The 14,955-nt window shown below is 36.6% G+C and overlaps 1 protein-coding gene across 2 annotated transcripts in view; it reads right to left on the reverse strand.

The window, feature by feature from the left end:
• LOC114335080 (tyrosine-protein phosphatase 69D-like) overlaps positions 1 to 14,955 on the reverse strand; it is a 729,328-nt gene that overhangs the window by 446,604 nt on the left and 267,769 nt on the right. The gene's annotated exons all lie outside the window — the stretch shown is intronic.

Genomic DNA, 14,955 nt, shown 5'->3' on the forward strand with positions numbered 1-14,955 from the left:
AGGTTTAGAAGATACGAGACATCAAAAGTGACCCATTTTTTGGGGTGCCCGTTTTCTCTGACGCGCAGTGTACTGTTATAAATTTCTCACTGAGTCCGGCCCTGACCCGCCCGTTAGACGAGAGATAACGGGATCCCTTCCATTTCTTCGAGAACCGTACGGATCAAGTTGTTTACTTGAATGTGTTGGCATGAAAAGTCCAGAACCGTACACAACTCTTTATAAGCACGGATCGTGTGAGACGGAGTCAGTTAATATTTTCGACACGAGAATATTGTTACGTTGTGATCGGGTTTTGAAATGTATTATGTGTATTTAAAGTAGATAAGTCAAATTTGTAATTATGTAAGTAAATTGTTAGTTTTGGTGTAATAAATAAATTAGGTATCGTAGTTTGTAAAATAAAAGATATGAATTCAGTGTCATTCATTTGTTTAGAAGTTAGTGTCTAAAAATAAATATAAGTAAATTCAACATTAAACTTAGTGCCTAAAAACATAAATAATAAAATAGTAAAGACAGTTTTATAACAGTGGTGATCAGAAGTGGGAATATTTTAAATAAATAAAATTAACCTAAATTCGCGTAAATACAGTTTGGAATCTTTAAAAATAAATGAAACAATTAGAGAACGTATGAAGGTGGAAAAAACTATAATGGACGATATTGAAAAGAGACAGCTGACATGGTTCGGGCACGTTAAAAGAATGAATAAGACTCGCTGGCCGAGTCGTATCATAAATCGTAATAAATAAAGTGTGAGACGATGTCTTCAAAGCATAAGGAAAAAATTACTGATCTGCTCGTTAAGGAGCTACGCAACGAGTAAGAAGAGAGAGACATGGACACTACTGGGAAAAAGGCTGATCTACTCGAACGTCTAAAGAACGCAGATCCAGAACGAATATCCAGAAACCTATTTGTTTGAAGACAAGCATGCTGCTATGATCTCGTCAATTTCGAAAGTATCGACAGACATTACATCGTTAGAGAACAAGGTTTTTGGTGAAATCTCTCAAGTTTCTGGGGAGATTGCGAAAGTTTCGACAGACATTTCATCGTTAGAGAACAAAGTTTCTGGAGACATTACATCGTTAGACAACAAAGTTTCGGCGGATACAACATCATTAGAACATAAAGTTTCTAGTGAGATTTTGAAAGTTTCGGGTGATATTTCATCCCTTGAAAGCAAGATGACTAACGAGATCTCTGCTAGCATCTCTAAAGTCAGCTCTGATTTTGACGACAAGATATCATCCCTAAAATATACTTTTGAAGAAAAGATCAAAGAAATGGAAAAGAAAATGGAGGAAACGGAAAAAGTAGACAAAGGGATGGAACCCATCTTAACAGACATTAAAGATAATGAAACCAAATACAAATTGGAGCCACAGCCGATAGTTCCCGAAGACATGATGGGAAAGTTCGCTGTTCAAACTGATTCATTTATGGCCTTCGTGATCATGAAATGCAAATAACACTGCGATAATGAAGCTAATGAAACCAAACACAAATTGGAGCCACGGCCGATAGTTCCCGAAGACATGATGGAAAAGTTGGCTGTTCAAACATTCATTTATGGTCTTCGTGATCATGAAATGCAAAGAACAGTGCGATTAGCTCGTCACAAGACGCTGGTCGATGTTTTGTCCGCCCTCGAATACGAATCAGCTACCCAAGCCTCTGGTTGATACAGTAAAGTTAGGACTGTGAAAGAGGAACAGGATGAGGACAAACTTGACCAGCTTGTTAATATAATGAAAGACATTGCATCCAAGAAAACAAAGACCATAAGGTGCTGGAATTGTGGTGAAATGGGACACGTACGGAGTTCATGAAAGTACCCTAGGTACAATAGCAATCAAGAAACTCACCAGCAGGAAAACTAGAACAAGTCGGCCTTAGGGGGGCAGCTTCGACCCCCAAGTTTTCCAAAGACCCTCTTATACTAATAGCTTCTTTGAAATGTCGTGAAAATAGTGTATATGTAGATGGAGAAATAAATGGTAAAAAGTATACATTGTTGGTGGATACCGGAGCGACCAGGACCATTATACGACCGTCAGTTATAAACAGTCGTAAAAAGCTCTTACCAACGCGGTTGCGACTGCGAACTGCCACAGGTGAAAATGCCAACATCCACGAAGAAATCCAGATACACTTAGGGATTGAAGCAGAAAAGTTCGTCCATACTGTCATAGTTGCAGACATCGAAGAAGATGTTATATTAGGAATGGACGTAATGAGTTTGCATGGATTTCAATTGGATTTTAAGAGCAGAGTAATCAAAGTTGGCAACGAGGAGGTATTTCTTCATCAACATGCTGACATCACTGTGCTAGCAGCCATTAAAGAAGATACAGTTGTGCCTGCGAGGAGTGAAACGATCATCGTAGCGCGGCTACAGGGAATTGTAGAAGAAGGAACACCTGTTATGATGGAGCGTTGGAACCACGACGAGGAGGTTGGCCGAGGAATCATAACTGGAAAGGAATTGGTTACTTCTGCTAAAGAAATTCCCGTGAGATTGATTAATGTCAATGACTACCCGGTGACCATCAAGAGGGAGACAATAGTAACAACTTATGTACCAGTGACGTCCATAATCCGCCAGACGACAACATCAGATAATTCCAACGACAAGTTCGACCAAATGGTTGCAGTTGGAGGCCAGTCTCTAAACCAAGTGGAGAAAAGGAAATTAAGGGAATTTCTTCGGCAATATCGTGACATATTGGTACTGAAAGGAGGAAAGACAGGAAGAACGACATTCGTCAAATATAGAATTGACACTGGTACCGCCAGGCTAATTCGTCAAACAGCTCGACGATTACCACAGGCGAAGAGAGAGGAAGCTGAATGGATTGTTCAAGAAATGAAGAAAGACGGGGTGATAGAACCTTCTACGAGCCCACGGGTCTCTCCGGTGGTCCTGGTCAAGAAGAAAGATGGAACTGCGAGGTTCTGTGTAGACTACCGTTTGTTGAATAATGTTACCAAGAAAGATAGTTATCCTCTGCCTCGGATCGACGACACGTTGGACACATTGGCTGGAAGCAAGTTGTTTTCTACGTTGGACTTGAAGTCTGGACATTGGCAGGTAGAAATTGATCCAGTGGACAAGGAGAAGATGGCCTTCACTTCAGGATCTGGATTATAAGAATTCAACGTTATACCGTTTGGACTCTGTAATGCTCCTGATATTTGAGAGGCTTATGGAAAATGTGTTGAGAGGGTAATCTTGGAAAACGTGCCTGGTGTATTTAGACGATATAATCGTTTTGAGGTAGACGTTTGAAGACCACCTGAAGAATTTAGAAGACGTTTTTAATCGATTTAAAGCTGCCAGTTAATGTTAACCCCAAGAAATGCCAGCTATTTCAAACTAAAGTCAATTATTTAGGTCATATAGTCAGCAAAGAAGGAGTGGCCGTGGATAAAGGAAAAATCGATTCCATTAAGGAATGGCCTGAACCAGCTGATAAACATTAAGTGAGAAGTTTTCTGGGACTATGTACTTACTACCGGAGATTCATTAAGAAGGTTGCAGATATCGCTAAGCCATTAACGCGACTTACAAAGGAAGCAAGGGATTATTGCTGGGATGGAGACTGCCAAACGGCCTTTGAAACCTTGAAGAGGCATTTAATTACAGCGCCAATACTAGGGTATCCACTGCCAGAAGGATAGTTCATCTTAGATACGGATGCAAGTAATATGGGAATTAGAGGAGTGCTGTCTCAGATTTAAGGAGGACAGGAACGAGTTCTGGGATATTTTAGTAAAGTGCTTTCAAAACCTAAACGAAATTACTGCGTTACAAGAAGAGAACTTCTAGCAGTAGTAAAATTAGTGGAACGCTTCTATCAATACCTCTATGGAAGAAAGATTCTAATCCTAACCGACCATGCCGCCCTTAAATGGTTAATGCAGTTTAAGAACAGAGGATCAGATAGCCAGATGGATTAAACGACTTTAAGAATATGATTTCGAGATTAAGCATCGAGCCGGAGTTAGCCACAGGAACGCCGATTCTCTATCTAGAAGGCTGTGCCCAGCAGAGTGTTCCCATTGCAACAAAACAGAGTCGAAGGAAACAGCAGTACTAAGGATAACGTGGTCAACGACGAGTGGACGCCTACCAAGATCAAGGAAGAGCAAGAGAAAGATCCAGTTTTACAGAAGATTCGAAAATGGAAAGAAGAAAATCTTCGACCATCTTGGCAAGAAATATCAAGTCTAGGCTCAGCAGTTAAGACGTATTGGGCCCAGTAGGACTCATTTATCTTGGAAGACAGCTTGCTTAAACGAGTAATGGAAAATGATGATGGTTCAGCGAGGAAAACACAGTTGGTGATTCCAAAGAGCAGAGTAGCCGAAGCACTTCGTCAGCTACACGACATCAGGAGGGCATTTTGGTGTAAAGAAAACCAACCCTTCACAGAATTCGGGAACGATTTAATTGGATGAATAGTTCCGACGATGTAAAGAAATGTAGAAAAGGACTGGTGTAAGAAATGTACTACCTGTGCTACAAGTAACGGACCCTATCGGAAAAGAAAGGCTCCTATGAGACAATACAATGTTGGAAGTCCGTTTGAAATAATAGCTTTGGATATTGACGGGCAATTTCCAGAAAGTGAAAATGGATGCAAATACATGTTGGTCGTAATGGATCACTTCACGAAATGGGTTGAGGTCTACACAATTCCGGACCAGAAGGCCGCCACTATTGCAGATGTGCTAATTAAAGACTGTATCAGCCGATTTGGAGTGGCCCTGGAGATCCATAGTGATCAAGAAAGGAACATTGAGAGCGATCTATTTCAGGGAATCTGTGATAAACTAGGCATGAAGAAGACAAGAACCACGGCCTATCGCCCGCAATCGGATGGAATGGTGGAGCGTATGAATAAGACAATCGGCAAGTATTTGACAAAGATGGTATGGATCCGCTGTTAATGAATCAACGGGCCAAACACCAGCAAAAGTCCTATTTGGAGGCGAGATGCGTCTACCCTGTGATTTAGAGTTTGGATGTCGACCTGGAGAAAATGTGGCTGGTGAGGATTATGTGAATGAATTGCGAAGAAGGATGGACGATATACAGGAGTTGGTCCGTTCCCATCTTCAGAACGCTAGCGACCGAATGAAGAAACGATACGATACCCAAGCCGAGTAGGGATGTTTCAAGGAGAACGACAAAGTCTCGCTTTATAATCCAAAGAAGCGAACAGGTTGTTCTCCCAAGTTGCAGCAGTTCTGGGAAGACCCGTACCTCATTGTCAAGAAAATTAATGACGTTATCTACCGAATAAGCAAGATTCCTAGGGGAAAGCCGATGATAGTCCACCATAACCGGTTGGCGCCGTACCAGGGAGACGACGACGCAGATGAAGAAGGGGAAGTAAATCAAGTTCGAGAAATACCTGATCTCACGTTTGACGAGTTCATGGGGGCCTATGGAGGTACCGGTAAAGCGAGATATGGTGTTACCACTGAAGAAAAGCGAGAACTACTTGCACTTCCCGATGACTATTCACTGGCCCATACCATCCCGGCCAGTATCAAAGACGCACGGGGGTTGGCATCCGCCTTTCGAAGGAAGTTTGGTCGAGTTGCAGAACTTCAATGCCAACTGCTAGCTCCCGGCAAAGCATTGAAACTCCAAAATGCATCACGTTACCTATTCTATCTGGTAACAAAAGACACTGTCCATGACCAACCTACCTACCAAGATGTATGGGATGCATTATTCCAATTGAGAGAGCACGTGTTGGAGTTCGGCGCGTAAAAGTTAGCCATGAGAAAGTTAGAATGCCGCCAATTAGACTGGAGAAATATCCGCAATATGGTGGAAGAAATTTTTAAAGACACCGTGGTCCAAGTGTTAGTCTGTTGCAATCCGCATAGTTACTGGTGCGGAGCAAAGACCGTCGTCTGCCACTTTCATACAACTGAAAGTTGTAAAAGAGGGCCCAGTTGCCGATACCAGCACCCAGTTCGAGTTCCGACCAAGTTCCAGGAGGAACCATCTCTTGAGGAGGGGGCAATGTTATGAATTTCTCACTGAGTTCGGCCCTGAACCGCCCGTTAGACGAGAGATAACGGGATCCCTTCTATTTCTTCAAGCACTGTACGGATCAAGTTGTTTACTTGAATGTGTTGGCATGGAAAAGTTCAGAACCGTACACAACTCTTTATAAGCACGGATCGTGTGAGACGGAGTCAGTTAATATTTTCGACGCGAGAATATTATTACGTTGTGATCGGGTTTTGAAATGTATTATGTGTATTTAAAGTAGATAAGTCAAATTTGTAATTATGTAAGTAAATTGTTAGTTTTGGTGTAATAAATAAATTAGATATCGTAGTTTGTAAAATAAAAGATATAAATTCAGTGTCATTCATTTGTTTAGAAGTTAGTGTCTAAAAATAAATATAAGTAATTTCAACATTAAACTTAGTGCCTAAAAACATAAATAATAAATTAGTAAAGACAGTTTTATAGAATAGAATAGAATAGAATAGAATAGAATAGAATAGAATAGAATAGAATAGAATAGAATAGAATAGAATAGAATAGAATAGAATAGAATAGAAATGTGCTTTATTGTCATGAAAAATTGCACAATTTTATCGACAAAGCTTATAAAAAGTCAAGAAAACAAAACAATAACAATCCAATGTACTAAAATTACATAAATCGTCAATATATTTACAATAATAACAATAATAATGAAGTTAAACAGAAATAATCAAGTGCAAAATTTAAGTAAATTGCAAATTCATAGTCTACCTAGTAATTAATAAGTTTAAAAGTTAAGCTGCTGCATATGACAGCCAAATATAGACAAAAAATGATAATAAAAATACTACTTGTGCAAAGGGTACTGTAATTTCTTAGTTATTGATTAAGAAAATCTACTGAATAATATGGTCTTTCAGATAGGTAGGCTTTTGTCAGTTTACGGAATTTGGGGAAAGATGTTGCAGATTTAAGTTGTAGAGGGAGATTTTAACTATTTATAATGGGAAATAAGCCACAATATTATTAATAAATGATTTTTATTAACGTTTTATTTTTTTATTTTTTCAGTAGTATTTTGTATTTTGACAACGGCACCCGATTTGGGCGTCAAAACGTTAATAAAAATCATTTTTTAATAATATTGTGGCTTATTTCCCATTATAAATAGTTAAAATTGTAAAAATGCCACTAGAAAATAGCTTCAGAACAACGTAGAGGGAGATGGTTGTAAAGTTTTTTTTTGCGGAATATAATATAAATTTCTTTACTAACTCAGAGGACGGGGTCGGCATATAGACGTCAAACGTAGAATTTCTCGTGAAGTAGTCATGATTAGGTCTTGGTGGAAAGACATGTAGATATTTACGAATTAAGCAAACAGTTTCTAAAATATACAAAGAGGGAAGGGTTAAAATTCCGTGATCTTTGAAGTAACTTCTGCAATGTGTTGTTCTTCTGATGCCAAACAGATATCTAATTGCTCTTTTTTGTAATTTGAAAATAACATCGAATTGGGCAGCTGTACCAGAACCCCAAAAAGGAAGACCATAACGAAGATATGACTTGAACAAAGAAAAATATGTTATTTTAGAAGATGCTAAATTGAGTTCATTCGAAACAGATCGTATAGCATAGCAAGCTGAGGATAGTTTCTTCCTTAACAAATCGATATGGTGGGACCATTTAAGGTTACTGTCTAAAAAAATACCAAGAAATTTTACAGAATCAACGGTACTGATCTGGCTGTTATTAAGAGGTAAGGGTTGAAGGACTCCTTTATAAGACAATGCTACTGTTTTATCTACGTTAAACGAGAGTAAATTAGAGTCAGACCAGGTTTTTATTGTAGAAGTTATAGTAGCATGAAGAGTTGCAATATTTGAGTTGCTCCAAATGATACTGGTATCATCAGCAAAAAGAAAGACTTTTCCATCGATTTTTAAACTAGTGATGTCATTAATAAAGATAAGGAAAAGTAGAGGACCCAATACTGAACCTTGAGGTACCCCACTACAATGTTTCACATACAATGTTTTTGAGACTAGAGTCTGTATCATTTGCTCTAACCAGTTGTTTCCTCCAAGTAAGATTGGAACCAATCTAAAGAAATACCTCGAATTTCGTAGAAATTTAGTTTTTTTATTAAAATGTTATGATTTACACAATCAAAAGCTTTGACGTAGTCACAAAAAAACGGTGGCAGTGTAAAGATTATTGTTCATTGCTTGATAAACCTCATGTAGTACAGAAAAGATGGCATCAGTGGTGCATTTATTATTTAAAAAGCCGAACTGATTTTGTGATAAAATGTGTAAAGAATATTTTCTACGCCGGCCCTGACGGATGACTAAAAGAAATGGATGTTCTGACAAACAGCATAGATGCCCGAATATGGATATTGAAGTATTTAATGAGTCAGTCGATTATAGTATTTCGTGATAGAAAGACATGTGTACCTAGATATTAGAATAAATGTATTAAATTCTGAATTTGCCTTTAAATATTTAACAAAGCAGCGGTAGGATATTATCCATGTGCTATAACAAGTGTTAAGTTATATTTATACTTATTTAATAGTGATATTTGTTTAAAAACACAGTAATAGTATAATCGTATGTGAATGTTTCGAAAGTGACAAAAATAGCAATGGAATTTTCCTGCAAGAAGTGAACTTGTGAAGTGTTGTTACGTTAAAGTGTTTTACGTGGAATTTTATCCGGAATTTGCACTAAATGCGACGTGTAAATAATATTTAAAGTACGGTGAATCACCTGGGTGTTTTTATGAGTTGTTTTTGGATCAATTTGTGCTGTTTCTTTGCCAATGATGTACATTGTACCACATATTTTTTATGACAGGATGTCTGTTGGAACTTCGAACTTGTGTCTGATGGGGTTAAGAGGATTGAACTGTATGTATTTATCAGATAGTTTATTTAATAGATATTAAAATATTTATCGTGATGTATAAGCTATTCAAAGTGTAGTTAATAGACATATTTCGCGATTTGATTTTGAAAAAGATTAAAATATTTATCGGAATATTTTTATAAGCTATTCAAAGTGTAGCTAATAGACTGATATTTCGCGATTTGATTTTGAAAAAGGTTAAAATATTTACCGGAATATATTTATAAACTATTCAAAGTGTAGATTATAGACTTATATTTCGCGATTTGATTTCAAAATAAGTTAAAATATTTATAAGGATAGTATATAAGCTAATCAACGTGTAGTATTAAGCTTATATTACCTTATTTAAGTTTGAGAAACTGTTCAACGTGTAGCAACAGACTTCTCTTTTATTAACTTCACAATTTTATTATATTAATAATGTATTATATTTTTATAAGCTATTCAAAGTGTAGATAATAGACTTATATTTTGGTATTTGAATTTGAAATAGATTAAAATATCTATAGGGAGATATAAACTATTCGACGTTTAGTAATATTTATATTTCGAGATTTAAATTTAAAATAGATTAAAATATTTATAAGAATATACACTGCGTTTGGGTTTCAATTAGATATGCGCGCTTGAGGTGTGAGCACTGCCGGTTTTTCCACATTTAATAAGGTATGCGTTATTGTTATAATTTATACACATGCATTTATAAATATTTAGAGTGTAGACGGTATAGTCGTAGAGTGTCAATGTCATTTTTAAAATAGCGGTGACTATGGCTTTAGTTTTTGAATATTCTTTTAAATCATTACTTGTTAATTGCGTGAATTATTTATTAATTTACATTAATAGCATTATTTTAAATTAATTATTTATTCAGTCATTACGATAATTTATATACTATGCAATAAAAACTAATAATCGAGAAAAGAGAAAAATTTATAAAGCGATTTTAATAACATACTGTTACTATCGAGTAGATGAGTTTTGAACATCTTTAACAGTTAAAAATTAATTTTAAATGTTTGGTAATAAATGTTTGAGGAATTTGAGCAACCGGTTTATTTACCCACTTGCCGGTAATTTAACAACCATATTACGTCACCTACTCATTGTAGATTAGTAATTTCAGAACCTAAAGTATTATTTGTTTAAGTCCGTCGATGGACGATTACGCATCGATACTATAGTGGAATAATAGACAGTGTTGCCCATTTTGGCGCTTCCTTCGAAGTGGTATGTCTGGTTGATTGGTGAACGCTCTGTATAAGCTATTCAACGTGTAGTATTGAGCTTATATTGCATTATTTAAGTTCGAGAGGTTGTTCATTGTTCAACGTGTAGCAACAACCTTCTCTCAATTTAACTTCGCAATTTTATTTGAAAAGCATGAATATAAGTAGGTATATATTATTATATGAGTATAGTATATAAAAAGGAAACAAAAGCAATGGGTTGAAGGAAAGGATCCAGACTAAGTTCAAGTTCAACATCCGAATCTAGCAGTAGTAGTAACGACTATGATTACAAGATAAAACCGACAATATCATTTACATCATCAGACAAGTTCCAAGATTCCCAAATCTAGAGAAACGAACATCGTTCGGGTAGCTTCAGCAAGTAAAAGAGTCTCAACACTCCTCCACTACTCGAAATGTATGTTAGTGATAGACTCGATAGATTAGAGTTACTAGTCAAAAAGGGCTCATCCAGCACCAAGCACAACCAAACGATGCGGTTAATGGAACATTTGTGGAGCCGGAGTGCATTCCTGAATTTTTTTTTGGGATGTTGGGATCTATTAGTGACTGGAACGAACTGCTATGATATTCCACATGTAAATCAGGTTGAGAGGATTGGCTAGAACAGGGTACAATAATTTGAATACATCTCACCTTAGTTGACGTAAGTGAAACTCAAATTGTAGCTAGAGGTGTTGATTGTGTTGAAGATAAAAGTGTTTCTACTGATGTTAGTATAATGACCCGTTCTTTACACAATTTTTGTTTGTTTTCCAAAAATTATGTGTTATGTAATTCAAATTTATCTGAGGAGTAAGCAGTAAAGCTCCTTGACTTACCGAATCAATTTAGGTGTTGTTTTTCACAAAACATTAGTGAATTGGGTAAAACAGATATTCTTAAAATGCAAATCCATCTTACTGATGATCGTCCTGTCGTGTATCGTCCTTATGGTTTGTCTTACAATGAACGAAAAGTTGTACATACTATCGTAGATGATTTACAGGCTAATGGAGTAATTCAAGGATCTAGTTCACCTTATTCAAGTCCGATGCTATTAGTCCAAAAGAAAAATGGAGAAAATCGAATGTGTGTAGATTATCGTGCATTGAATTCGAAGACTGTTAAGGATCGATTTCCACTTCCACGTGCAGACGAGTTCTTAGAAAAATTAAAAGATTGTATGTATTTCACGACTTTACAGCTGAAAACAGAAGCAATTGAACGATTTCCAGAACCTGTTGATGTCGACACTACACGCCAATTTTTGGGTTTGTCAAGTTACTTCAGAAAATATGTAAAGGACTTTGCCACGATCGCAAGACTTTTGACACTTCTCACGAAAAAAGATGTCAAATTTGTATGGGATGACGAACAACGTGTGCTTTCGAAACCCTCAAGAATAAATTGACTTCGAGGCCTGTCCTTGCTGTTTACAATCTGGAGTTAGAAACCATGGTAGTAGTAAATTCATTACATTTTCGAATTTATCTCATCGAAATCCATTTTAAGGTGGTTACAGATTGTAATGTAGTGCGGAACACATTGACCAAAAGAGATATAATTCCCAGAATTGAAAGATGGTGGTTAACCATTCAAGAATTTACTTTGGACATTGAATACCGTCCAGGTACGAAAATGCCACATGCTCTAAGCAGAGATACTGTCGCAAAAATTCCAGAGGAGGCACTCACGGTTAAGATAAACCTTGTGAACATCGATCAAGAAGATTGGATCTTACATGCCCAATTAAAAGATGAAAGATGCAACACTATCATAGATCTGCTGTCAAAATCTCCATCAGATAAGGAAGAAAAAGATATCCATCAAAACTACTGCATTGTAAACAATCGACTATATCGAAAAACTTCAGAAGGCTTATATAATAAGGAACCTGGTGAAAAGCAAAAACCTGGACTTGTGCATTCTATTGAGAAGGTTGCAGTACCTTTTGATACACTGCATAGAGATCATCTAGGTCCATTTGTAAAGTCAAAACGAAGGAACTCTTATCTCATTGTCATCGTCGATGCTTTCACTAAGTTCTTTTTTTTATGAAGGCTGTGCAGTCCACCAAAGTTACCCCGGTGATTACTTTTTTGAAAAGTGCAATTGAAAACTTTGGTGTAGCGAAGAATAATTAGCGATGGAGGTTTTTGCTATACTTCCCAACGATTCAAGGATTATTGTACATCACTTAATATAAAACATGTTCTGAATTCCACTGCTGCTCCTAAAGTAAACGGACAAGTGGAAAGGTATAATTGTACAATAGTAGCTTCTTTATCATCCTGCAGTGAAGACGAGATTACTTGAGATGAATTCGTTCCAAATTGGGGATTGAATTCAACGAAGAATTCAACCACAAAAAAAAACGCCCTACGAAGTAATGTTGGGTTACTAACCAAGAGGTATAGCCGATGCTGTTCTGGCCAACAAAGTGTCATTACAGGAGGCAGACCGGGGCGATCTATCGAAAATATGTGCGGACGTCAAACGAATTACTGATGCAAACCTGGTCAAATAAAAGCAAACATTTGACAAAGTGATTGAATTCAACGAATAATTCAAGCGGACGTCAAACGAATGACTGATCCAAACCAGGTCAAATATAAGCAAACATTTGACAAAGTGATTAAATTCGACGAAGAATTCAAGCGGACGTCAAACGAATGACTGATGCAAACCAGGTCAAATAAAAGCAAACATTTGACAAAGTGATTGAATTCAACGAAGAATTCAAGAGGACGTCAAACGAATGACTGATCCAAACCAGGTCAAATAAAAGCAAACCTTTGACAAAGTGAATGAATTCAACGAAGAATTCAAGCGGACGTCAAACGAATGACTGATGCAAACCAGGTCAAATAAAAGCAAACATTTGACAAAGTGATTGAATTCAACGAAGAATTCAAGCGGACGTCAAACGAATGACTGATCCAAACCAGGTCAAATAAAAGCAAACCTTTGACAAAGTGAATGAATTCAACGAAGAATTCAAGCGGACGTCAAACGAATGACTGATGCAAACCAGGTCAAATAAAAGCAAACATTTGACAAAGTGATTGAATTCAACGAAGAATTCAAGAGGACGTCAAACGAATGACTCCCTAATTACCTGATCCTTATATCATTAAAAAGGGTTTTAGATCATGATCGTTACGTAATCGAGGATCCTCAAGGTTCCGTGAGATCTCAAAAGAAAAATGAAGGTGTGTCATCTAACGATAAGATGAAACCTTTCAATACTGACGTCAGTTCTGAATCCAAAGGGGATTTGGATCCTAACGAAACGGATCTCCAAGATAACGAGCGATCCACAATTATTGTGATCAGGGCTAGCTGTACAAAAAAATTACGTATGTCTTGTTTTAATCTGAATTTATATCATTGGTTTATCAATTAATTTTGATTAATATTATAAAACATAAAAAAATTAGTCAAAACCTTTAACACAGAACTTAAGTCAAAAATAAAAAGAATTAATGAAATTATAAGTAACAATAATAAATACACTCAAACAAGATGCTGTATATGTCCATCGCCAACATCTACATAACCAAACTTTTCTTGTTAAGTTGACGTACACTGCAAAGTTGACGCAAACTGGAAAATATATCTGAATTAAGAATAGACATGCATTGTATAGCTATCTCTGTAATTTAGAGCCACCTGTGATGGCAATAATTTTGGATCACACGTTAGCTAGCTACAAGAGTTCTAACGAAATGAACTTATAAGAGTCATAACGAAACGGATCTCGAAGATAGCTAGCAACAGAACTCTTACGAAACGAGTTCTTAAAGAGTCCTAGGCGAGTTCTAAAGAAACGAACTTATAAGGGTCCTAACGAAACGGATCTCTTAAGGTGGTTGACCACAAAAGTATAAGAAACTAGCTCGTAGACCACGGCTCTTCCAACCCATGGTAAGGGGTTTGGAGAGGGCAAGTTCTAAAGAAACGAACTTATAAGAGCTGTTTTCTTACTATAGGTACCTATTGCATGTTTTGCTTAATGGAATTTACTAATGAGGCGAACTTATAAGAGTTGTTTTCTTATTGCAGGTATTGCATATTTTAGAGGCGAACTTATAAGTCTTGTACTCTTATGGTCTTATACTCTTATCTTACAACTCTTAGAGTTGTTGTCTTGCTATTAGTATAGCATGTTTACCTATTGCATGTTGTTTTTAATATAATTTACTAAAGAATCGAACTTATGAGAGTTGCTTTCTTATTGCATAATTTAGAAGCGAACTTATAAGAGTTGTTTTCTTACTATGGGTGTAGCATGTTTTTTTTAAAAGAAATTTACTAGCTGTAGATCTTAAGCTAATATTTCAGGTCCAACTTAAGATGAACTGGATGGATGACTCCTGTTAGATTTAATGTAAAATTATTAGATAGTAGTCCCATTATTAATATGGCATGTGTCTTATTTATTTCATAGTCTTGTCTTTTAAAGTTAACATGTTTTTTATGATCTAGGTAAATCAGTGGCATCGGATCCACGAGGACGTGGATAAGGGAAGCGTGACCGACTGTAAAGAATATTTTCTACGCCGGCCCTGACGGATGACTAAAAGAAATGGATGTTCTGACAAACAGCATAGATGCCCGAATATGGATATTGAAGTATTTAATGAGTCAGTCGATTATAGTATTTCGTGATAGAAAGACATGTGTACCTAGATATTAGAATAAATGTATTAAATTCTGAATTTGCCTTTAAATATTTAACAAATGTTGTTTTCAACTACTAGAAAGGACATAAGTC

Source organism: Diabrotica virgifera, chromosome 6 (assembly GCF_917563875.1).
Source record: "Diabrotica virgifera virgifera chromosome 6, PGI_DIABVI_V3a".
NCBI classification, from domain to species: domain Eukaryota; kingdom Metazoa; phylum Arthropoda; class Insecta; order Coleoptera; family Chrysomelidae; genus Diabrotica; species Diabrotica virgifera.